We start from the raw sequence: 23,586 nt of genomic DNA on the forward strand, positions 1-23,586 counted from the left end.
CCTAATCAAAAAGCAGTTATACAGCCTCCATCTAAAAAAACTGTCCATTAAATCCACCAGCCAACCAGAAGTGGCACCCTGTACCCATTAGTGTTTTAGTCCTTTTTATCTGCTACTGACATATTAGCACTGTTAGGTTCCTGCAATAATGACAGTAATGCTACTTATAAAGTCATATGGTATAAATAGCTAGGCATTTATCATATCAGTTTAGGTAGTAACTGCAGCTGACAGTAACTGAATCAACATACTACTATTTCTGTGAAAAAAAAAAAAAAAATACATATATATATATATATATATATATATATATATATATATATACATAACATATGTACTGAAACTATTGTGCGGTCTACTTGCTAACAAGCTCATAATGGCTCAGGCACACTGCCGCCTATACTCAGTCTGACATAGCAACCATCTCAAGACATCTAAGAAAAAAAATACACATCTTCAAAAACAAGCAAAGTGCAACTCTTATACATGTAATAGACAGAATGTAAAATGCCTCTAGTGAAGCAATTCCATCCAGTCCATAGCCTCCTAAGCTTGGCCAATGGCCCTTTTCAGTTGTGAGCTGGGCCACAGAGGCAAGCGGTACATATAGAGAATTGAGTGTAGCTGGTCATTGAGAAGACCAGAGAACCTCAGATGTTATGCTGTGAGGAAAAGTCCTTACCACTGTGCTAACACACAGATAAAAAAGTAGTTTTAGGCACGTTGATAAATCTCTAGAATATTAATTTACATTTATTAAGCGCAGACTACAAATGCACCGCCATGAGCTGAGTCATGGCTTAAAAAGGCCATTTGGATTGGCATATGCAGGCTGTAAACAAATGTCTAAATAAATGAATAGATGATGGAGGATTATATCTGCACACAAAAAGCAGGGACATTTTGATGATGATGTCTAGTCTGATGGGGTGGATGAGCCCTAAAAATTAGATCATCACTAAAATCAGGAGCTTATTGCTACATGGGAAACAGATAAAAGCATGTGGATAGTATGTTTAATCTGTGCAGAGCAAACACTGCAATATAAGCAATAACCTTTAGACATTGTAAAATTTATAGAATTTATTTTTGCAAATACTTGCAGAGCATATTATGCACTGTTTCAAGAAATGCAGCTTCTTTCAAATATAACTTGTTTTAGCACCTTACAGTTACACAAAATACAGTAGAAAAAGTACTACTGAAGTAAATACACCACATAAAAATAATTACATATGCTGTGCAGTGTTCTTGATTCTATAAATATCAATCTTATTGTTTATACTGTATTTGAAAACCACACCAGTAACTAGATAACAGATTTGTTCTTTTTCTTCTCTTTAGCTACATTTTTATTATTTAAAATGCTTACGGAAATGCTTGCATTGTAGATTCATACAGGCCATTTTTAGAAAAATACTGCACAATAAACTCAGTTTCCTTCAGAGTGAAACAGTGTTAAAATATAAACAGGGACAGAAGTATTTGGCATTTAATTTGTCTGATTCAGTTTATTATGCAGAAGTTTATTCTGTAATCGTGAGTAATGGTAAAGACACAACAGCATGGGAAAAAGCAAATCAACATTACTACAAAACAGTAAACTCTTAATTTTGTTCTGCATTTGTAAATCAACTTTAAGTTGTACAAATAAATAACAGGCTTCTTCCGGAAAATAGCAGCAAAGCAACAGGGCTGTCCTCAAGCTTTCACTCAGTTTTGTAGCTTGAAATGACAAGATTTAAGGGCTTTTATGCAGAACGCATTTACTGCGAATACCACTGAAACACAGTTTAAATTATAACACTTACTAACCATTATATACTTTCATTTTAGTGCATTTTAGCTGCAGAAAGTTTTCACCATAACCTCTGTATTACACATTTTAACTGAAACCACAACAGATATGAGAGGAGATAGCTGTCCCCTAAGTTAAGGTAGAGAACTGACTTTACTTCCTTGTTATTTGTGAAAAATGAAAAATAAAAACACTTAAACGTTACAATATTAAGCAACAGTAATAAACAGTTCACAACTTCAGATGTTAATTCCTGTTCTATGAAAGTACTGAAGAAATAAACTCACACATTTAGAGTAAATTGATCTGATGAAGTTCTGTTGGTGGATGAAAGCACTTATCATAAATTAAATTGAGTTATTCGGTGATTAAGCCTGTTTGAGCCACTCTCTGTGTATCAGCAGATAGTGTATTACGTTTTCTAAGTTGTAGAACACTTACTGCTGCAACACTGTTTTTTTTCTAACTTCTGTGGTACACGAGAACAGGTAAAGCTCTTTGCACTGCAAAAAAATATGATGTGATTATTACCCAAGAAATTATGTATTCCCAACATGGACACCAAGAGTCAACTCTTGAGGTAAATTTCTTGACATTCATGTTTTCAACACATATTCTGGTTATGCTCACAAATCTGATTGTAATCTTCTATGGAGTCTAACCAGTGAGTGAGTCAGCCTGAATGTGTAGTTCCCAGAGTTAAAATGGTTTACTGCAAAGAGCTTAGATAACTAACATAATGTTTTACAAATATACAGTGCACAGAGTGCCACTATTACGCTATGAAACTGTGAAAAAGACGAACGTGCTAAGTGCTTCCCTGGCATGAGATCCAGTCTTAACAATTACTTAAGGGTCTTAATGAAACCTTATTAAGGGCACCCTAATTGCTGTTAGTATCAGGTTTCACACTAGGGGATAACAGAGGAGATTGTTGGCTAGCAAAATACAGCGGCAGAAAATAAACAAACTTTTAAAAGTTGTCAGAACTTTAAAAAACAAAAGTATTAGAGTGAACTATTTAACAGGTTTTACATTCTGCCAGAGGAGTGCTCTGAATTATGTCTACTAAATCTCGTTATCTTTACACTGTCCCTGATTATGCACAATTTCCCTGATTTTGTCCCATATTTTTTTCCTCATAAACATATTTGATTTTCTGCTAAGTCACTGTCAGTAATTGCCAGATATTAGTTTCTTGTTTCTTATTCTGCAGAAAATGTGTTGATGAAAAGTATGTTGTTCTATTAATTTTTAAGTGAATTGGGGCAATATTTAAAAACTGACCCTGATTTGCCCCTTTGCCCCTCTAAGCGCATTATTTTTTGGATTTGTCTAGAATTCTTAAGCAAAGAGGTTGAGAGGTATGCTGCTGTCTGTTTCGTAATACTCGCTAAGTGAGTCACTGATTTTCAGAGCCAGTAATGTACTCTGTGCTCCTACACTTTCTATTTTTTTCTGTATGTGGTAGAACATGGAGCAGATAAATGTCCAATCATCAGTCTCTATTATGAGTTCCTCCTGACATTAATACAAAGATTCACCTCTTGACCTTTGCTCTTGAGGTGAATTTCTTGACATCAATATCTTAAACACAAGATAAGCCAGTTATGAAGCCTGATCATAATCCTCTGTGTTGTTGATCAATGTAAACAACACACTGATAGAAAGTCTAGTTAATATGATGAGTTGTGACAGCTTGAAGTTTGGATAGGACGCCATTAATATTTCGCAATAAATACATGTCTACCTATAAAGTGTGCCTTTCAGTAGGTTTGTTCTACTTACAATTTCAGCTGCTATTTTCAGTTTGTGGTGGGTCAGTAGTAACTTCATCACTTTACCTACCATGTAGGTAACCAAACAACAGCAGCATTCTTGCAGTCAATGTTTTTTACCTTGTTCTTTTGTCAGCACTTCCTGTTATACCTGCCGGTTTCTGGAACTGGACAGAACAAGCTTAACAACAATCCTTCTCCGCCATCTGTAACTCTATCCTGTGTTGTCTGCTCTCAACTGATCTCTTCAGGCTTTGAAATCAATGAGTAGGAATTAAAATAACGGCCTTGTACCGTAATGTTAGATTTGTTACAAGAGGTTTACATAACAATTGGGGTTTGGGGATCTGGGACTTATGTTAGTCTATTCACTGTCAGGACCATCAGTGGTCTAAAAGGCTGATTTCATCTGGGCAGATGTGTGTACTGATACCCAAAGCACCGATACCATTGCTTGTGGAGCCAGTGAAAACGTCTCTGCTAAGACCCATGGAGCCCAAAACCTGATGGTTATATCAGATGGACCTCTTTATTATAGTATACTGTATTTTGCTTTATCACAGTAAAATCATAAAAATCCTGAGGCAGTTTATAGTGGTAAATCAACACATTCATAAACATTTAAAGTACTGAAGGCTACAGGGTATATATATATATATATATATATATATATATATATATATATATATATATATATATATATATATATATATACACACACACACTCTACTGAGGTAAAGGAACTCGGAGGCACTGAGGTTGTAGGAATGGAGATGGTATTCTAATGGGGGTGAGGTGATATTTCACTGATGGGATAAATCCATTTTGATCTGACTGGTTGCAGCGTAACACTAATATCACACTGCCTGAAACTCCTGGATACTGTAGTGAATATGAGTAAAGAAAACCATAATTACATCAAATACTCTTCAAAACAAATCTTAATATAGGAAACAAAAGAAAATACACACAGAGTGAATATATGTATGTCCTTTACTAGCACAGGTTCACTGATTGCTACACTCTGACTCCTGTTAGCTGCTTATTGTCTGTTGGGCTTTCTGTATAAAGCATTACATATTCCGATATGGAAGATGCACTCCATACATACATTTTAATAAGCAAACTTTAAAAAGTAAGGATTCTATTTGTTTTATTTTTGTAGTATGTTTGTTGAATCGGTTGTACTAAAAATGTCAACACAAAGGGGGGTGAAGCTTGGCCCTCTCAGCAGTGTTGAAGTAACACTTCAGCTGACATTCATTTTAGATGAAGGTTGTATGCTAAGAAAAATAAAGGAATATTTGTTTAATTTAATTCTAGAGTACTTTATGTGCATTCCTTCCAGATACATAGAATCCTATAGCAAGGAGGAAAAACAAAATTCACTTCAGGAAAATTTTCTTAGCACAAGATTACCTTCTTATTTATTTAGTTTTTATTTATTCTTTGTTGATCAGGTTCCTACTAGACCAATGGCCTCTTTTTAGGGGAATCACAAGGTGAGATTCAAACTGACAAACGGAAATTTTGGCCAGATCACATTGAAGTTCCCCTACTCTTTTTAGCAAATGCTACTTATGGAACCTTTACTGTTGCTGCTCCACTAATGTGACGTTATTTCATGGAGAGTTTAAAAAGAGCAGTAGATGGTATGAATGGGAAATAAAGAAAGGGAAATGTCAAATATCACACATCCCACAACAGTTAAACACTAGACCATGTATGTCCTAAACAAACTCAGACCACAGTGGCTGTCTGCTAACAGAAAGCAACTGCATTTGTACATATGGATAGTGGGCTAAATGTATCTCATTCATAGTAAATGGTGCTTATGATAAAGTTCCTTTTAATATGCACAGGAGATCTAAAGTTGTGTACAAAATACAATGTGGAGGTAAATGTACGATTTCAGAAAAAATATATACATGTTTACTTCACACCCACTATGGTATTTTAATTATAGATGCATATTTTCTAGTTCTTATATATGTTTATTATCATAAATGGTCCACTGGTCAAAACAGTGACCGTCAAATAAATGAAAAAAAAAACAAGACTGAATATAGCTCTGAGCAGCTACAAATACCAAAATGATCAAACATGGGAAAATGCACTACTTTAAACATAACAAAACAAAACACTAAAAATATTTTCTTTGGGAGCAGGCTGACAGCACCCCCATATGTGGGGGTCTGACCCACCTTCCTTGCTACTTATATATACCAGCTTTGGGATTGCACAACAGTGGGGAAAAGGGCATAGTCCCAGTCCTTGCTATACCATGATTTCACAAAAATCCATCAATCAACAACTTATAGCCCTCAATGAGAACATAACATACCTCTAAAAATCTTCCAGAATGTATAACATACCAATCACTTATGTAACATAAGCAAATCCATTGACGTGAAAGCCTTAGAAATGGCAATAATGAGGGGGAGTCAGACACACTGCAATCTCTGGACCCTCCTTTTCTCCTGGTTTCAAGTCTTCCTTCCCTTTCATCCCCTATGTCACTGGCAAAATAAATTGAGATGTTTAAAAGAATAAAAAGTTTATTTTCTTTATTCCTAATCAGTATGAGTATTATTTCGGACTCACAAGAATTTAGAATAAAACTCATACCACAAGTGTTACTGAACAGGAGAGGTTTATAAAAAGCATTTACTGTACATGGTTCTGAGTTTTAAATAAGGAAATATACTTTTTGGTTCTTTAGACATTTTAGCCTATCTTCACGCAATGTCTGCATGGTATTGATTTTCTCATTAAACAACACTTCATCAAAGACAGTTTGCCACTGACTAGCTAATTTTGCAAAATCTCTGCACACATTTTTTTTACTTTTCTTAAGGTCTGCAAACTCTGATTAAGTCTTCTGTGTGTGCGTAGCTTGATTTATCCCTGCATGGTGGTGGTCAGGGTGAAGCATTAAACTATCTGAAAATGTTTATTTAGCTGGACCTAAAGAAGTGGTCTCTGAAGAATGGGTTCAAATAAACCAAACCATATCCTGGCCATGCATGTGGGCATAGACAAAATTGCTATCAAGTTACTGGAAAGCTTTACATGCGTAAGATTAGGCAAGGTTGTTAAACAATTCTGTTAATGTTTAAAAATGTCAGACAATGTCACTATATAAATAGAGAGACATGCCATTGCAGCTTTTTCATTTGATTCAAAATAATTTGTAATTAAACAATCATGATAGAAGTTTTATTCTCTAGAAAAAAGAACAGTTTTATATTACCAATTTTTGATTATAGCATAGCTTGTCTAGAAAATATACTTCTAAGCACTGGCAGAGTAGGATGTGTTAAGGACAATCATGACAATACCAGTCAAATAAACTTTTAAACAGTTCAAACAGTAAAAGCATTGCTTAAAATGTGCCAAACCAAGCAGCAAGAACTGTATAAAATTTAGACTGATGGCTTAGCACAAAGACTAGAAGGACTATATTAATATGAACGTCTCTCGTTTATGATTCACATATATGGTAGCCCTTAGGAACCACAAACATCAGAATGCTATGGAGCCAGTATGATAGAAAAACAATTCCCAAAACTCAAAAGACTGAAAAATTAAACTACATTTTTTTCCAGGAGTGTCAAGTCACCCTGCACCCCCAACAACACTCAAACTTTTATTTTCTAACTCCACAGTTGCATCAACTTGAAGATGGAAGAAATCTCCAGAAGCAAGGGCATCACTGCCAACACACACTTAAAAATGTCCTGTTTTAAAGAAAATGCACCAGCAGGAATGTGTTTTAAAGAGCGATCATCATTTTGTTCCTTGGCGTCTTGTGCTTTGGGCAACTGACACTTGGGGAATCTCACCTCACATCTGTCACCTGAAGATATACCATGATGATAGCAATGGATTCTTATTTCATTAAAGGCTTTGTTGTGTGGCTAGGACAAGTTTAGATGTGATCAGAAAATAATGTAGAATGCAGAAGAACATAAAATAGTACATGAGTAGAAGATTTTTATCATGTCTGGAAAGATGTTTGCAAACGATGGAAGACAGTAAGCAAAGAAAAGATCAATATAAACAGCATTGTGAAAAAAAGCGTTAAAAATCTCTGTTACAATGAGGAAAGACTGATTCTGTAATCAAGCTATAAGAATGCTTTTTGTATAAACAACAAGACCCTTATACTGTTACTAAATCAAAAGGAGTAGCAACTTGCATAAATTAAAGTCAGGATTCAGGAAAGTTGCTATCAGCGGTAAACCCTTTTTTCACCGGTGGTTGCCATTTCAAATACTTAGGTAGCCATACTGCAGTACTTAACTCACAGAGGTGCAGCAGCACAGATGCTGGCTATTGGGCCTTGTGCAAATGCTAATGAGGCATTCTAGGGGAGTGACATATGGTAATTAGCCCCTAGAAATGTCTGTAAGTGATTTACACAGACAAGATATTCACAGAACCACTTGGGTGCATACAGCCTTACTGGCAGCTAAAACAATTAACGCAACCAAACTCTGGTGTTCATCCATTGCTTTCAATGAATGAGAATGCATTAGAAGTAAGTGTCAGAGAGTCTAGTGGATGGGTAGTATTTGGAGTGTGTGCATGTGTGTGTAAGTGCGTGGCTGAGTATGTGAGTGTATGCAGAGGTATGAGTAGTGTCTAGTTAGTGAGTGTGTATATAGGTGAATGGGGTATGTGTGTGTGTGTGATCAGGTGAGGGGTGTTGATGTACAGAGAGTGTCTGTGTGTGTGAAAGAGGGTGCTGCCATACCGCTCACCTCCTTCACACCAATGAGCAGTGGATGAAATGTGAGGGGGGACACTAGACACATTTGCTTTGAAAAATAACTCAATGCAAATGTTAATAGAACAACAGGCCATGCAGTAAGAAGCTGCAGATTAGAATGACAATTTTTGAAACCCTAGTTTCTGTTGCTATTGACTAATTATAAAGGTGTATGACTTCTGCGGGCCATGCTTAAGAATTTCAGACAAAGGTGGGGAGGAGGAGGAGCCTAGATGACACTAAGGAGTCTTTTGAAATAATACTCTAATCCACAAAGAGTCAGTAGAGTAACAGGTCTTGCATTACAATGTATTTTTTTAACAATAATAATAATGACACTAATGACTGACTTCAATCATGTATGATTTACAAGGGAAAGAAACATAATAGATGACATAATGAACATTCTTGTAAATTAGGGACAGGTTAGGGGTATAACTGTGTGTGTGTGCGCGTCTGAGTGTGTGTGTGTGTGTGTGTGTGTGTGTGTGTATGACTAACATGATGCATTGGCTACCAGCGGTGATTACCATAAGGTGATCAGAAAAGGGCAAGTTAGCACTTAATCACCACGCAACTCAGAGACATGCAAATTAGCAGATAATGAGGTCTTCCTCATTGCAGCTGATGGTCTCTAAATCTCTGGTTTCTATGGTCACTTCAACAGGCTCTTTTTGCCACAGCCTTACTGCTTGTGGTTGAGTCTGTTTTTGAATCCTGTCCAATGTTTTTAAAGGTAGAAATTAAACTGAAAAGTTAAACTACTAAACATACGAGAAACAGAAGCAGAAAATAAAATCTGCCAGCTTGCTGCTTATTATGTTTGCTGCAAAGGTTTTGGCATTTTTTTTTTTTGCTGTGTCAAAGTAAACATAACAAAAAAATCAGAAATGAAGAACCATATTTGTATAATGCTTTCAGCTTTGCTGTGCGTCTTTACCTACGTCTATGCCACAGTAACCCATATTTTATATTAATCTCATTTTGTAACAGTTTGTTCATAAAAATGCATTTGGATGAATGTAAACATAAGAATTTTTCTATAATTATGTTTATAAAGTATATTTATCATCAGTCTTTAAAATATTGCACAGAGCTGTAAAATTTCTACATGAAAATAATTAGGGTAATACATGACATATTTTCTGACCCCACAGGAAGATTGATGACCACTAAGGGCAAATAATATGGTTTTAAATATTTAATGCCATTGCAATATTTCTCTGTATAGATAATTAAAATTGAGGCTAAGGAGTTCAAAACGTACTTCAATACATTTATGACAAGATTGTTTATTCTGACAGGAGGCTAGAATGTGCTAGTTTTCTCTGCAGACTCTTTAAAGAAGTTACAGCCTTGATGCTTATTTGATTGAAAAACTCTATTATTTTTTAAGAAAGTCATTACGTAAGCATAACTTACAGCAGCTAACTTCATGTTAACCCCTGCACACATCTAGTATTCTCACGTCCCACAGGTGTAGATTAGAACTGACAAAATACACCCAAGCCAGCAAAATGTACACCACGAGTGAGATATTACTGCCATTTTACTTTATGATTAAATTCTACAATGGAAAAATATATCACAATCTTGGAAATGTGACTTGTACCTGTTAAAATTGCCAAAAAATTTGAAGAACTGGATAACCCAATTAATGTCATACATTTTTGGAACAGTGTATTATCAGCTGACAAAATATATTTTCCTGTAATGAGGTCACTGCAGATGGGGTTTTCCCTTGACTGATGTGCAGTGACCTTGGGGTTGATTATATAAACTTTGGAGGTTCAAGGGTGAAGCTCCCCCTACAAGGAAGAGAGGTTTTGCCCCCAGAAAAAATATTTATGATAATTATACTGAGCAAGATTTTTGCAGGATCAATACATGCAGAATAAGGAGGAGTGAAATTTCAGGGAAGGCAGAACTTGAGCAATTTATGTCTTGTTGGAGTAAATAATTGTTAAAAAAGAAAACATATATGTATAATGTATGAAAATTAACAAAAAACATATGTATGGTTTGTTTTATTTTCTGTTAATGTAAGTGTACTAATGCCATTACTAAATATATATGCATATATGTACAATGTATGAAAATAAAAAAAAAATGCATGTGTGGTTTGTTTTATTTTCTGTTAATGTAGGTGTACTCATGACATTACTAAATATATATGAATTTAATAAAGGAGTTAAAGTGAAAAGAGATCAAGTACCAGAAAAAATAGATTTTTATAAGTGACACACCTTTTATAAAATCATTTTTGCTCAATTACCATTGTTGCATTTAGAGATCTCTATCTCTTAAGAAAATGTTTCTATTTTTATCCCAAAGAAATCAATGAAATCTTAACTGCTGTCTTTCCGTAAGAATTGCAGTTAGCCTTTTCTGTCTGATGGCCTGATAAAACATTCATACTCCCTTGACAGTCTCTGAAAAGGAGTAACTTCTCAAAGCCTTGTTAAGACTTGGTTGTGGGTTAATGAGAAATTACCAGTCACATTGATGAATTGGTGCCAGTTTGGAGTTGTACTTTTGTGTCTGCAGTGATCCAGTGAGGGTGCCTTCTGTGGAAGGTTGGGTGCCGGGCTGACAACTCAACACCGTAAAACTCCACTGCCAATTATGAGCAGACAGGTGATCTGCTGTGGCAACCCCCTAACTGGAAAAAGCCAAAAGAAGAAGAAGTCAGCGAGTGACCATAGCTTGCAAATGCAGGTAACCGTCTGCTTATCCACTGCTTTGAGATGTCTGAGGCAGTGCAATCATACAAATAACATATATGCGTGTGCATGCATGTATGTAGTAGTAGTAGCAGTATCCTAGTGTCTGCCTTTAAATGTACTAGTCCAGAATAGCGGTAGATGCTCCTTTAAGGAGATTAATGTAAAAACAAGTAAGGATGTTAAAGGTAATGAGGAACAGCTCCCTGTACCACTTTACTCATATGAGCTAACCCTAACCCTGCTGCTAGCTTACAGATTGCCTCAAAAATAAAAAATTCCTTAACAGTTCCATTACACAAGACACTCACTCATGCACAAAAAGTTCATATACACCATCACACACATGCACAGCCTTAAATCTATCCCTTCACCTAGGTCAAACTCTAACCCTAACCTGGAAACATTTGCACACTTAATCTCATTCCTTAATAAACACAAACACATGTACAAAACAGTAAATATACCCCCTTCCCCTAGCCTGTACTCCAACCCTAACCCTAATGCCAAAACGTTCGGTATATCTAAAAGTTTTGGCTTTGCAAAGAACCCCACCTATCATAGTCACAAACACATCCCAGACAGCCAAAGAACAATTCTTGGCTGGTATTCTAGTTATTTATGCAAATGCACTTAAGCTTTCTGAAACATATGTGAGTGAGAGCAGCTGTGCTGTGATTCATGGAGTCCATTTATGCCAATGTGTCATCCCCTTGAATATGCTTATGTGCAAATAATGGGATGGAAATGAAGTGATGTAAATCTTCATATGCTAATGAAGTATGTTTTTGACCATTTGTCATTCATATTTTCTTACTTTTTTGTGTTGGCTTGCAGATGCGCTATATAAAAAGAAGCATAGCTGAATATATCAGAATTGCAGTCAGTGAAAATGCTATCAATTGTTGCAAGCTTTGCTATTTCTGGGGCTGAGGTCCTTGTCTTGGCTGGCCCAAAACTGCTTGTGCTAAGCAGTGCTCACCAGCCAAGAAGATAAAAATATAGCAAATTGTTACTGATTATACATTTGATAATCAGGAAATCCTTGATAGCTTCAGAGTGGATAGGGACATTGTAAGGGTCTTGGTGGGCATATTTGACCCCATAGAGGCACCGGACGAATGTGTGGACTTCCTATTCCTGTGGACAGCAAAGTATGTATGGAACGCACTATGCTTACTATGAAGACCTTCCAGAGACAGACTGGGGACATGTTGGGGATCTTACTAGTTTCTGTCTCAAGGACACTGTAGCAGTTCCTGGATGTACTCTTGGCATGTGTGGCTCAGTATATGTATTTAACCAAACCAGGACTATGCATGCCTTTCATGGGCTAACAAGTTTCCCTGAGGTACTCTGTGCAATAGATTGCACCCATGTTGCAAATAGGCCCCCTCCTGCTCCACAGGGGGAGTGATGCCTCAATAGGAAGGGCTACCATTCCATCAATTACCGGATAGTATTTGATGCATGTGGGTGCATCACCGATGTTTCTACCCAGCATCCTGTCAGTGCATGTGATTCCCACATCTGACACACTAGCTCATTCTACTACCTCTTCCTGCATGGTAGGATGCCAACCGGTCATCCTGTTGGTGAGCAGAAAAAAATTTGTATTGATTTAAGTACTTATTCTCGTTAAAGTGTGTTGCTGAATACCATTTTTTTCTGTTTTGTTTCCCCCCACCTTTTCTCTCTTTTTTTTCAGGTGATGATGGATATCCACTGGAGCCATGGCTCCAATGAGAAATCAAGTGGAGATGCAGAGGAAACATATAGCACATCCCTGTCCCAGACCGGCATTGTCATTAAGAAAGTCTTTGGCCTCCTGAAAAGCGATTTGAGTTACCTGCATATGTTTGGGGGAGCCCTTCAGTATGACCCAGCTACTGTGTGCAGGATGTTTACTGCATGTTGCGTTCTGCACAACATGATCTGGCAGTGAAGTGACCCATGCTGTCACTGCAACTCGCAGTTCTAGTTCCACTATGAGTAATGATGACCAGCCAGCAACAGGCTTATGCATGGCAGGTAGCTGCACAGATGGCAGCGTCTAGTCCTGAACTATGGACCATGGCATTCGAGTTAGTGTTTCCTTTATTGTAAAAAACACAGAGTATAACTAATGCATGCAGTGATATCTGTGGGCTATGCTGTGTGGTGCACTGTCTGCTGTCACTGTTCATCTGACATTTTGTCTCATCTGAAAATATTTTTTTATTATCTGTTTGAATAATACTCATGTTGCTGACATGCCAGAGTGCTGTTCAGTAATCTTGAAAGTCATCAAACAGAAAATAATTCCCATTTTGTTTTGCTTTAAAGAATAACTTCTGCTTTAAACATTACTAAACTATACAGAAGTAAGGAATACTGACAACAGTGAAATACTTCATGGGGTAACACATTGCAAATGTATGTAATGCTTTATTTATATATGCCATTTCTTATTACTTTATTCTGTTGTACTGCACATCAGATTAATTTTATAGTGTCAAATACAATAACTTTTGACTTCAGAAACTATGATCATTTGTGCAGTGAGGAGGGTGTCAAATGTTAATTGATAGCGTACCTCTTAGTTTTGCAAGGGTGAAATGCATACACACATATATATATATATATATATATATATATATATATATATATATATATATATATGGATCTAAGACTGTAAATTGAAACTTCAACATCCCAAATCCACAATAACCGAACACACTTTAACGAAAGTGTGTTACAAAAAAAAAAAAAACAATAGATCTACTTTTATGCAAGGGGGGGCAAGCCCCCCTGCACCCCCACACCCCCTAGTTTAATATTCTCACTCGGAGGTCACACTACAGTGGGGAAAAGGGAATTTTCCCTTATCCGCATTGACCGTAGTGCGACTGGCAAAACGAGCATACTTATCCGAAAGTGCTGCTTCGGTGAACAGCACTTTCAGTTAAGTATGTTCGTTGATTTCTGCTTCGGCAGAAAGTGCTGTCAGGGATCAGTACGAATCCCATATATATATATATATATATATATATATATATATATATATATATATATATATATATATATATGTGTGTGTGTGTGTGTGTGTGTGTGTGTATGTATATACTCTGGAACAAACTACCTATCTATATCAAACAAAGCTCCTCATTCGCACTCTTCAAGAAAAATCTTGATGATTGGATGGGAAATAGGAAATTCACTCGGGGATCACCTCTGTGGCTGTGCTTGATAGGGGCCCAGGAAAATAATTTACTTGGGTGGCGAAAGCCAGGGTACCTTTTGGCTAGGCTTGTATAGGCCCTAGGGCCGATAGCCTAGTACCTACCTATGAAACTATGAACCTATATGTGTGTGTGTGTGTATATATATATATATATATATATATATATATATATTATATTATATATATGTGTGTGTGTGTATGTGCATGTGCTTGTGCAAACCCCCCACCTAAACCCCCATTTCAAGTAAACAGAAAGTTGTGCCAATGAAGCGAATTCACTGTAGTTTAAGATCAAATGAGTCGCATGCATCTCCTGTTGATAGGCTAGGAGATGGTGCAACTGATTTTGAGGAGGGACTACTATAAGAACTGTGCAGTGAGTTGGTCTGATGCTGTGATGCAGGTGATCCTGTTGCCACTGACCTAACACTACTGTGTGACTGTGGTCGTGACCATGATTGTGAAATTCTGATGGATGTAGATGGCCATTGACATGGCCTGAGTGAAATGTGTTGTGACTTTAATGTCTTGAGAAGCAATGTTAGTATCATGTGATTTCCCCCCACGTCTTGATAGTACACTGTCCTTTAACCCTGGCAAGACTGACTCCAGCTTGACTCTGGTATGTCCTAACTAGAGTAGGAATGGAGATGGCCACTCAAGCTTGGTTTACCAACATACTACATATTAGTGTGACCATGGCATTATCCCTGCTCTCTTCCATTTCAAAGTAGTGCTGGAAATAATCACGGCTACCCTGGAGGACTCTGACCATTACCAGCTGACTCTCTCTGGCGATGCTCTGAGCCCTAACAATGCCATGGCACATTTCCTGTTGGGCAACCAATACTTTAAATGTTTCCTGGGGTAGCTATAAGAAATCTCTGCCACAGGCTCTCCTTTGTAAAGATGTCACTATGGGCACTGTGGGCTCATAATGTCTGCCATCATCCTCAAAGTGTTCCTCTGGGTTAGTTGATACTGGTGTTAGAGGTGCAGGGGTGTTGCTCTGGGTTAGGAGATACTCATGTAGAGGTGCAGGGGTGCCCTTCTGGATTAGGAGATACTAGGGTAGAGGTGCAGGGTGCCCCTCTGCTACAGCTGTGAATGGTATGTTAAGTTGTGCTTGACTTTGACTTGCACTGACACTTTCTGCAGAGTTACTAACATGTTTTTTTTTCACTAACTACCTGTCACCAATCAAAATATTATTCTCTACCATAAATCTCTACTTCCAACCATTCCTTATAACTACCCCTCCTCCTTCTTCTTTGCACTCTCCCCCTGAGTATATAAATCTCTACTTCCAACCATTCCTTATAACTAACCCTCCTCCTTCTTCTTTGCACTCTCCTCCCTGAGTATATAAATCTCTACTTCTAACCATTCCTTATAACTAACCCTCCTCCTTCTTCTTTGCACTCTCCTCCCTGAGTATATAAATCTCTCCTTCTAACCATTCCTTATAACTACCCCTCCTCCTTCTTCTTTGCACTCTCCCCCCTGAGTATATAAATCTCTCCTTCTAACCATTCCTTATAACTACCCCTCCTCCTTCTTCTTTGCACTCTCCTCCCTGAGTATATAAATCTCTCCTTCTAACCATTCCTTATAACTAGCCCTCCTCCTTCTTCTTTGCACTCTCCTCCCTGAGTATATAAATCTCTCCTTCTAACCATTCCTTATAACTACCCCTCCTCCTTCTTCTTTGCACTCTCCCCCTGAGTATATAAATCTCTCCTTCTAACCATTCCTTATAACTACCCCTCCTCCTTCTTCTTTGCACTCTCCCCCTGAGTATATAAATCTCTCCTTCTAACCATTCCTTATAACTAGCCCTCCTCCTTCTTCTTTGCACTCTCCCCTGAGTATATAAATCTCTACTTCTAACCATTCCTTATAACTACCCCTCCTCCTTCTTCTTTGCACTCTCCCCCCTGAGTATATAAATCTCTCCTTCTAACCATTCCTTATAACTACCCCTCCTCCTTCTTCTTTGCACTCTCCTCCCTGAGTATATAAATCTCTCCTTCTAACCATTCCTTATAACTACCCCTCCTCCTTCTTCTTTGCACTCTCCCCCCTGAGTATATAAATCTCTCCTTCTAACCATTCCTTATAACTACCCCTCCTCCTTCTTCTTTGCACTCTCCTCCCTGAGTATTACTTCTTATCTGTAACTCTATTAGCCATTTTTTTCTGTCTTATTCTAATTCTTGGTAACTGCAGAGGTATTACGCCTTATTAATATTATTGCCAAACTTTTTCCATGCAATGTTTAAAATGTTGTTTTAAAATGTCTATTCTGTAAATGTAAAATCAAAATGTTATTGAATGTTTTTGTATGTCTCTATGATGCTGTGTAACTGGAGCTTTTCTCCACGGGCCTCCACTGAAAATGGACATGTATCCAGTTGGACTAGCCTGGTAAACAAATGTAAAATAAATAAATAAATGTTATGTGGTGAGACAACCTGCCATTAAACTTGGGGAGTGCCTACCATTATCCTTGGGCTGCCTTATAAATATAACTATATTATCACAGCAGCAGCAGTAGGAACACCCATTCTGCTACTGACATCATTCTAATTTATTGGTATAGTTGAACTGTTTGTTTCTGATGCTGACTGTGTAAAAATTATTAGAAAACTTGAATAATAATAATAATAATAATAACAATAATAATAACAATAATAATGCATCAGCATACAGTTAAGTATGCTCACAAGTTGGTGAGTGGGACACTTACCATGCGTGGTGCCTTCATTTCCATTATTTGCTGATATACAAGGCTCACCTAATAATAATAATGAGTTGTGATGTGTTTAATGAAATAATTTCCTGTCAGCGTTCAATTCCCTCTATATAACTGTGTGATAGTGATTTTAAACCAACCTTCATGAGAAGATAAGTGTTGCTGCTGTTGCAGACTTTGGTTTGATGAAACAGTGTCCACACCGCCACTAATTATTCTTGTTGTACCATCTTCTGTGCCATAGTCATCTACACGGCTGGGCTGGCTAAGATTCGGATGCCCCCCTGTAGTGGTACAGGCAATTACATTCTACCTTGCCTTGCTTCTAGCATGTGCTACCATACCATTTGCCCTTTTCTTGCACTGTGCCAATGTTCAGTTTCTGCCTCCAACTGCATTTATTTGAACAACTACTTGACTCTAGGCCTTGTTTCTCTCAGCTTATCTTGGCTCCCTTTACCATAAAGAAGTTTCCCATATGTCCTAAGTGCTGTCATGGGGGCACAATATTTCTTGTGGCTGACATTATCCTTTATGTGCTTTGATTGCTTATTCTCCACCAGTACTTCATGCAAAAAACAAAGAAAGAAAGAAAGAAACAAAGCACCACAGTCAGAAAGTGTGACAATAATGTTTGGATGTAATCCCCTCTTAAAGTGCATAACACTGGCCAGTTATTCCTGCCACCTACAGTAACTGTTATTTAACATAAACCCATATGACCACATAATAGAAATCTGAATATATCCATGTCAGAATGTAATATATATTAACTACAGTTCATTCAAGCACTTTTGTCACCAAAAAAAATCCCTGCCCTCATCTCTGCCAATGGCATGTACTGCTAATGCTGACATTTTTGTTACTTGCTGTCACTACCAAAACATCAGATTTATCACACGTTTGTGTCTTTAGCACAGTAAAAGCTCTGTAGTAAATGACTACATTTATACCCATTTATGCACAATCAGTAAATTACACTTCTGTAATGATCATTTTTTGTAATTCCTAATCGATTCCACTGCAGCTCTCATGAAATGTAAATTCAAAATGACAGAAATTGGCAGTGCAATGGAAAAGTATTTGCCCCCTTCATGATTTCTTATTTTTTTGCATGTTTGTCACACTTAAATGTTTCAGATCATCAAAAGAATATACATTTTAGACAAAGATAACCCAAGTAAACACAAAATGCAGTTTTTAAGTGATGATTTTATTTATTAAGGAAAAAAACTATCCAAACCTACATGGCCCTATGTGAAAATGTAATTGCCCCCTAAACCTAATACCTGTTTGTGCCACCCTTAGCAGCAACAACTACAATCAAGCATTTGCAATAACTGGCAATGAGTCTTTCACATCGCTGTTGAGGAATTTTGGCCCACTCTTCTTTGCACAATTGATTTAATTCAGTCATATTGGAGGATTTCCGAGCATGAACCACCCTTTTAAGGTCATGCCACAGCATCTCAATTGGATTCAAGTCTGGACTTTGACTAGGCCTCTCCAAAACCTTCATTTTGTTTTTTTTAAGCCATTCAGAGGTGGACTTGCTGGTGTGTTTTGGATCATTGTCCTGCTGCAGAACCCAAGTGCACTTCAGCTTGAGGTCACGAACTGATGACCAGACATTCTCCTTTAGGATTTTTTAGTAGAGGTCCAGAAGCAACAAAGCAGCTCCAGACCATCACACTACCTCTACCATGTTTGACTGTTGGCATGATATTCTTTTTCTGAAAGGCTGTGTTACTTTTACGCCAGATGTAACGGGATGCACACCTCTCAAAAAGTTCAGCTTTTGTTTTGTCACTCCACAGAATATTTCCCCAAAAGTCTTGGGGATCATCAAGATGTTTTTTTGGCAAAAGTGAGATGAGCCTTTATTTTTTTTTTGGTCAGCAGTGGTTTTCACCTTGAAACTCTGCCATGCATGCCATTTTTGCCCAGTCTCTCTTTTTTTGGTTGAGTCATGAACACTGACCTTAACTGAGACAAGTGTGGCCTGCAGTTTTCTGGATGTTGTTCTGGGTTCTTTTGTGATCACTTGGATTAGTAGTAGCTGTGCTCTTGGGGTAATTATTGTAGGCCGGTTACTCCTGTGAAGGTTCACCACCTTTCAATGTTTTCTCCATTTGTGGATAATGGCTCTCACCATGGTTCGCTGGAGTCCCAAAGCTTTTGAAATGGCTTTGTAACCTTTTCCAGACTGATAGATGTCAATTACTTTGTTTCACATCTGTTCCGGAATTTCTTTAGATTGCGGCATGATGTCTTCCTTTTTGGAATCTTTTGGCCTACTTCACTTTGACAGGTTCTATTTAAGTGATCTCTTGATTCATCGGGTCTGGCAGTAATCAGGCCTGGGTGTGGCTAGTGAAATTGAACTCAGCTTTCCCAAAAATGTGATTAACCACAGTTAATTCATGATTTAACAAGGGGGGGCAATTACTTTTTAACATAGGACCTTGTAGGTTTGGATAGTTTTTTTTCCTTAATAAATAAAATCATCACTTAAAAACTGCATTTTGTGTTTACTTGGGTTATCTTTGTCTAATATTTTAATTTGTTTGATGATCTGAAACATTTAAGTGTGACAAACATGCAAAGAAATAAGAACTCAGCAAGGGGGCAAATACTTTTTCATTGCACTGTACCTGGCTGTCAATGCTATCATAACGTGCACAATATACATCTAAGTTCATTACAAATAAGCCTTAAATCAATACTGAATATAATAATAATTAAAAAAAAATGTCCTTACATTAGTATTTCTGTGATATCTTAATACATTTGCTGCCTACCTCTGCTATTTTAATATGATGCTGCTTAATGTATTGGCAAAAATTCAAGGCCATTTCCACATTATATGCAAATTAGGCTAATTTATATGCATCTCTATGAATAGTAATATGCAAACATGTCCTGAGATATATTGGTAAATTTCAGCATGTTGCCACTTGTGAATGCATGTCCAGTGTTACATGAACTTATTTCAAATTGACATGGACTCACTGTTTGTCAGGTTTGCAGTTATCTGAAGCTTAATCCCTGTCCATCCAACACGTGTCATACCCTTGCAACTAAAACAAATCATAAATTCATAAAACTGAAAAATAACATACATATTGACATTTATATCCCCCCAAAAAATAAAAATAAAATTTCTGCTGTACTGCATGGCACATACTGCTGTTAGGGTATAAAACAAATAACTTTTACTAATAAGCATTATCAGTGTGACTTGCTAATCATATAGTACAATTTTATGACATATGGAAGGGAAAGATACGTGTTTTTCTTAAAGAATAATCAGTACGTGACAAAGCAGTTTGAGTTACTCCACACTTGCCAGTAGTGCCAATAGCTGTTGTAATGACTGTGCTAACAAAAAGGTTTTGGTTAATGTGATGTCACACCCTTCAGGGAGTGGTTCTAACCCTGGTTAATACACCTCTGATCAGATATTCCTCATTCTTGCGCTGCCTCTTCAAAAGTCGGCAACTCCTGTGAAGGCATGAAGCACTCTGGTCTGTAAAGGAGACCTTGTTCCTGCTTTAATTTTTGCTTGATTCATACCTGGAGAAGACTGAGGTGTGCACAAGGAATAGCACCTGCAAAAAATCAATATCTTGCAGGAGCTGAGTGACCATCTGTCAACCATGACAGGTATAACCTGCTCAGATCAACAGTGCCGTCACTAGTACAAAGACTTGCAGAAGTGTAGGGCTGACCAGGTGGTTGAGTGGGTAGGCCAGATTGTACTGAGAAGGCCAAAGTTTTATAGTAAGTAAAATAAAATATGTGGTTTCTTAACTCAGTCATATTAAAAACAACAACAAAAAAGGTTAACAACTTTGCATAAATACAGGTATTTGCAAAGACATATCTGTGCATCTTAAGATATTACTTGTACTGCTATTATGAAATGCATAGGAAAGCATGAGCCTATTTGTAATCATACATACATCTTTTGAACAAAGAGGAATACTAGTATTTTGTAAATACACGTCACTTAAGTATATTAAAATAACAATCTGTATATATAAAACTCTGTAAATCATGTACTAAGTTACAAGTAGTAGTAATGCTGACAGGATTTTTAAATTTATGAAATAAAAATCTCAGTTACACATTTATAATTTATTACCATTGCAAGAAAAGAGTTGTAATAGTTACATTATATGAAACCAGTTTTGTGTAGGTCATAGAAATATAACTAATAAAACAGTTGCTTAACACAGTTGTTTCTTCAAAAAGTATTTCAAACGGCACATACAACATGGCTGAAATATCACACATCACATCCTAGTTAGACTCCAGGTTGGGGAGGGATGGTGGTGGTTGCTGTACCAAGTGAAGGACCAGCAGCAACTTTAATGAGATACTGCTGTTTTACTTCAATATTACCTATTAAATCAGGCACACTTGTACAGAAAAGGAGATGTAACCTTCCATGAATTGTTACATTTCTGTATTTGTAAATTAGTTAAACTAGAACACAGTGTTACATGTATTTTGAAAACAACATTCCACTCATAGTTCATACTTATTTTCCACTTTAATGATAGGACATATTGGCACAGGATTGTACTAATTCATACAGCTATGCATATGCAAGAAAAAATTAAACAAAAAAAGGAGTTGATGCTTGAGCAGGAATAAAAACATATTTTTATTTATAGTCCATTAAAAAGTATGGCAACACACAAACCAGGCAGTATATTAAAGAATTCAACCATGTACTAGTTAAAAGCTTTTAATGAAGGAGGTAAGTGCTTTCACATAACAGCTTCATCAGACCAAACAACCTTCGGGGTGTAGTCCATTTAAATACAGTGCATCAACCAATCAACATGTAAACAACTTAATTACATTAATTTAAAGTGGAACTAGCCACAATTTCAATATAAAATCATTCAAGTATAGCAAGAAATAAAAACATATATAATGTATAAAATATAAAACTCGCACACATATATATATATCTATATATACCGTATTTCTTTCTAAATAAGACCTAAACAGAGAGTAAGGCCTAGCCTGGTTTTTCCAGATTGTTCATGATATAAGCCCTACACCAAAAATAAGCCCCAGTTCAGATTTGTACTGTAACCTAATCATCACTCACACTTGATGGTTAAGATCCTTGGCCCATAAACCCATGCAGGTCAAAGTGCGCGGTCATAGTAACGAGCAGCTGTGGTAGTGTCTTCTCTTCATAACCAGTGCCATTTTGTGTTGCCACTCCGGTCGCATAAGTCTTCAATTAACCCCACCCCAGACAAGATGAGTACAAAAAGAAAGAGCTATTCCATCGAGTACAAGAAAGGAATCATGGAGGACTCCTGTGGAAAGAACCTGATGGCATTCTGTAAAGAGAAGTTGTTAGATCTCCGAATGGTCTGAAAATGGCAAGCAGCGTATGTTAACTTCAGTCAACAAGCCGACGAGGGAAATGCTAAGAAGTGTAAGTGTGGATCATGTTGGCAACCATTATTTCCTGAGCTTGTAGACATCATCTGTGACTGGATTGCTAACAGGAGAGCAAAGGCTTTAGTTGTGCGCAGGGCTGATATTCAAGCATTTGCCCTTGCAATAGCACTACAATTAAGAATTCAAAGTATCACAACATTGGCTGGATGGCTTCCTTCAGCAATATGAACTGTCTCTAAGAAGATCGACAACACTGTTCAAGCTGGAAGATACTGAAGTTATTAAACGTGCACTTGTGTTCAATTCCTTTGTTGATGGCATTGACTTTTATAAATACCAACTCTCAAACATGATTGCTATAGATGAAACTGCAGTGTTTATGGGCCAAGGATCTCAAACAACAATTGATCAGAGAGGTGCCTCATCAATCTACATTCCCTCCACTGGTTACGAGAGTGTACATGTTACCTGTATTTTGGCAATTCGTCTAGATGGAAAGAAAACCCCACCTCTAATCATTAGTAAGGGCAAGAAAAATAAGATTGAATCTGTTTCAGGCATTTACATTCTTGAAACCAAAAAAGCCTGGTGCACACAGGCAGTTATAAGGAAGTGGGTCGATGTAATGCTGCCACTTGTTTTGTGAGGTGGCCTAAAGAGGTATGCTAGTCTGGGATTCAGTCAGTACTCACAGCACTAAAGAAATGAAGAAATTCCTAGCACGGAGAAGAATAGATCAAATAATGATTCCCGAAGGAATGACTGCCTATCTCCAGACTCTTGATATTGCAATAAACAAGCCATTCAAGGACCATTTGCGCATGGAACTCAATGACAACATTGAAAATAGAATGGAGAGAAATTAGCATAGAAACTTTGTGAAGCCTAGCCTGCAAGAGGTAGTGAGTTGGGTGAAAAATTCATGGGATAAAATCACTGACAGCTGTGTTGCCAATGCACTACGAGCAGGCTACTTGGACAAGCAATGCTCATTTAAGGAGAGCTCAGTTGCTAGGCATGACAGACTGGGGCCAACGGTGCTACAGGAAATGGAGTCGCAAGAAATTCAGTCCAAAATTTGGGGGTTGGACACTTACGACAA

General features: G+C 37.3%; 1 long non-coding RNA gene across 1 annotated transcript in view; it reads left to right on the forward strand.

Moving 5' to 3' along the window:
• Window positions 1-9,851, forward strand: part of LOC122805173 — a 163,577-nt gene extending 153,726 nt beyond the window's left edge. The window contains exon 2 of the long non-coding RNA XR_006365351.1: window positions 7,245-9,851. This is a non-coding gene — a long non-coding RNA (uncharacterized LOC122805173). The remainder of the gene's footprint in view (window positions 1-7,244) is intronic.
• The last annotated feature ends 13,735 nt before the right edge of the window (window positions 9,852-23,586 follow it).

Source organism: Protopterus annectens, chromosome 1.part1 (genome assembly GCF_019279795.1).
Source record: "Protopterus annectens isolate FY-2018-M chromosome 1.part1, PAN1.0, whole genome shotgun sequence".
Taxonomy (NCBI): Eukaryota; Metazoa; Chordata; order Ceratodontiformes; family Protopteridae; genus Protopterus; species Protopterus annectens.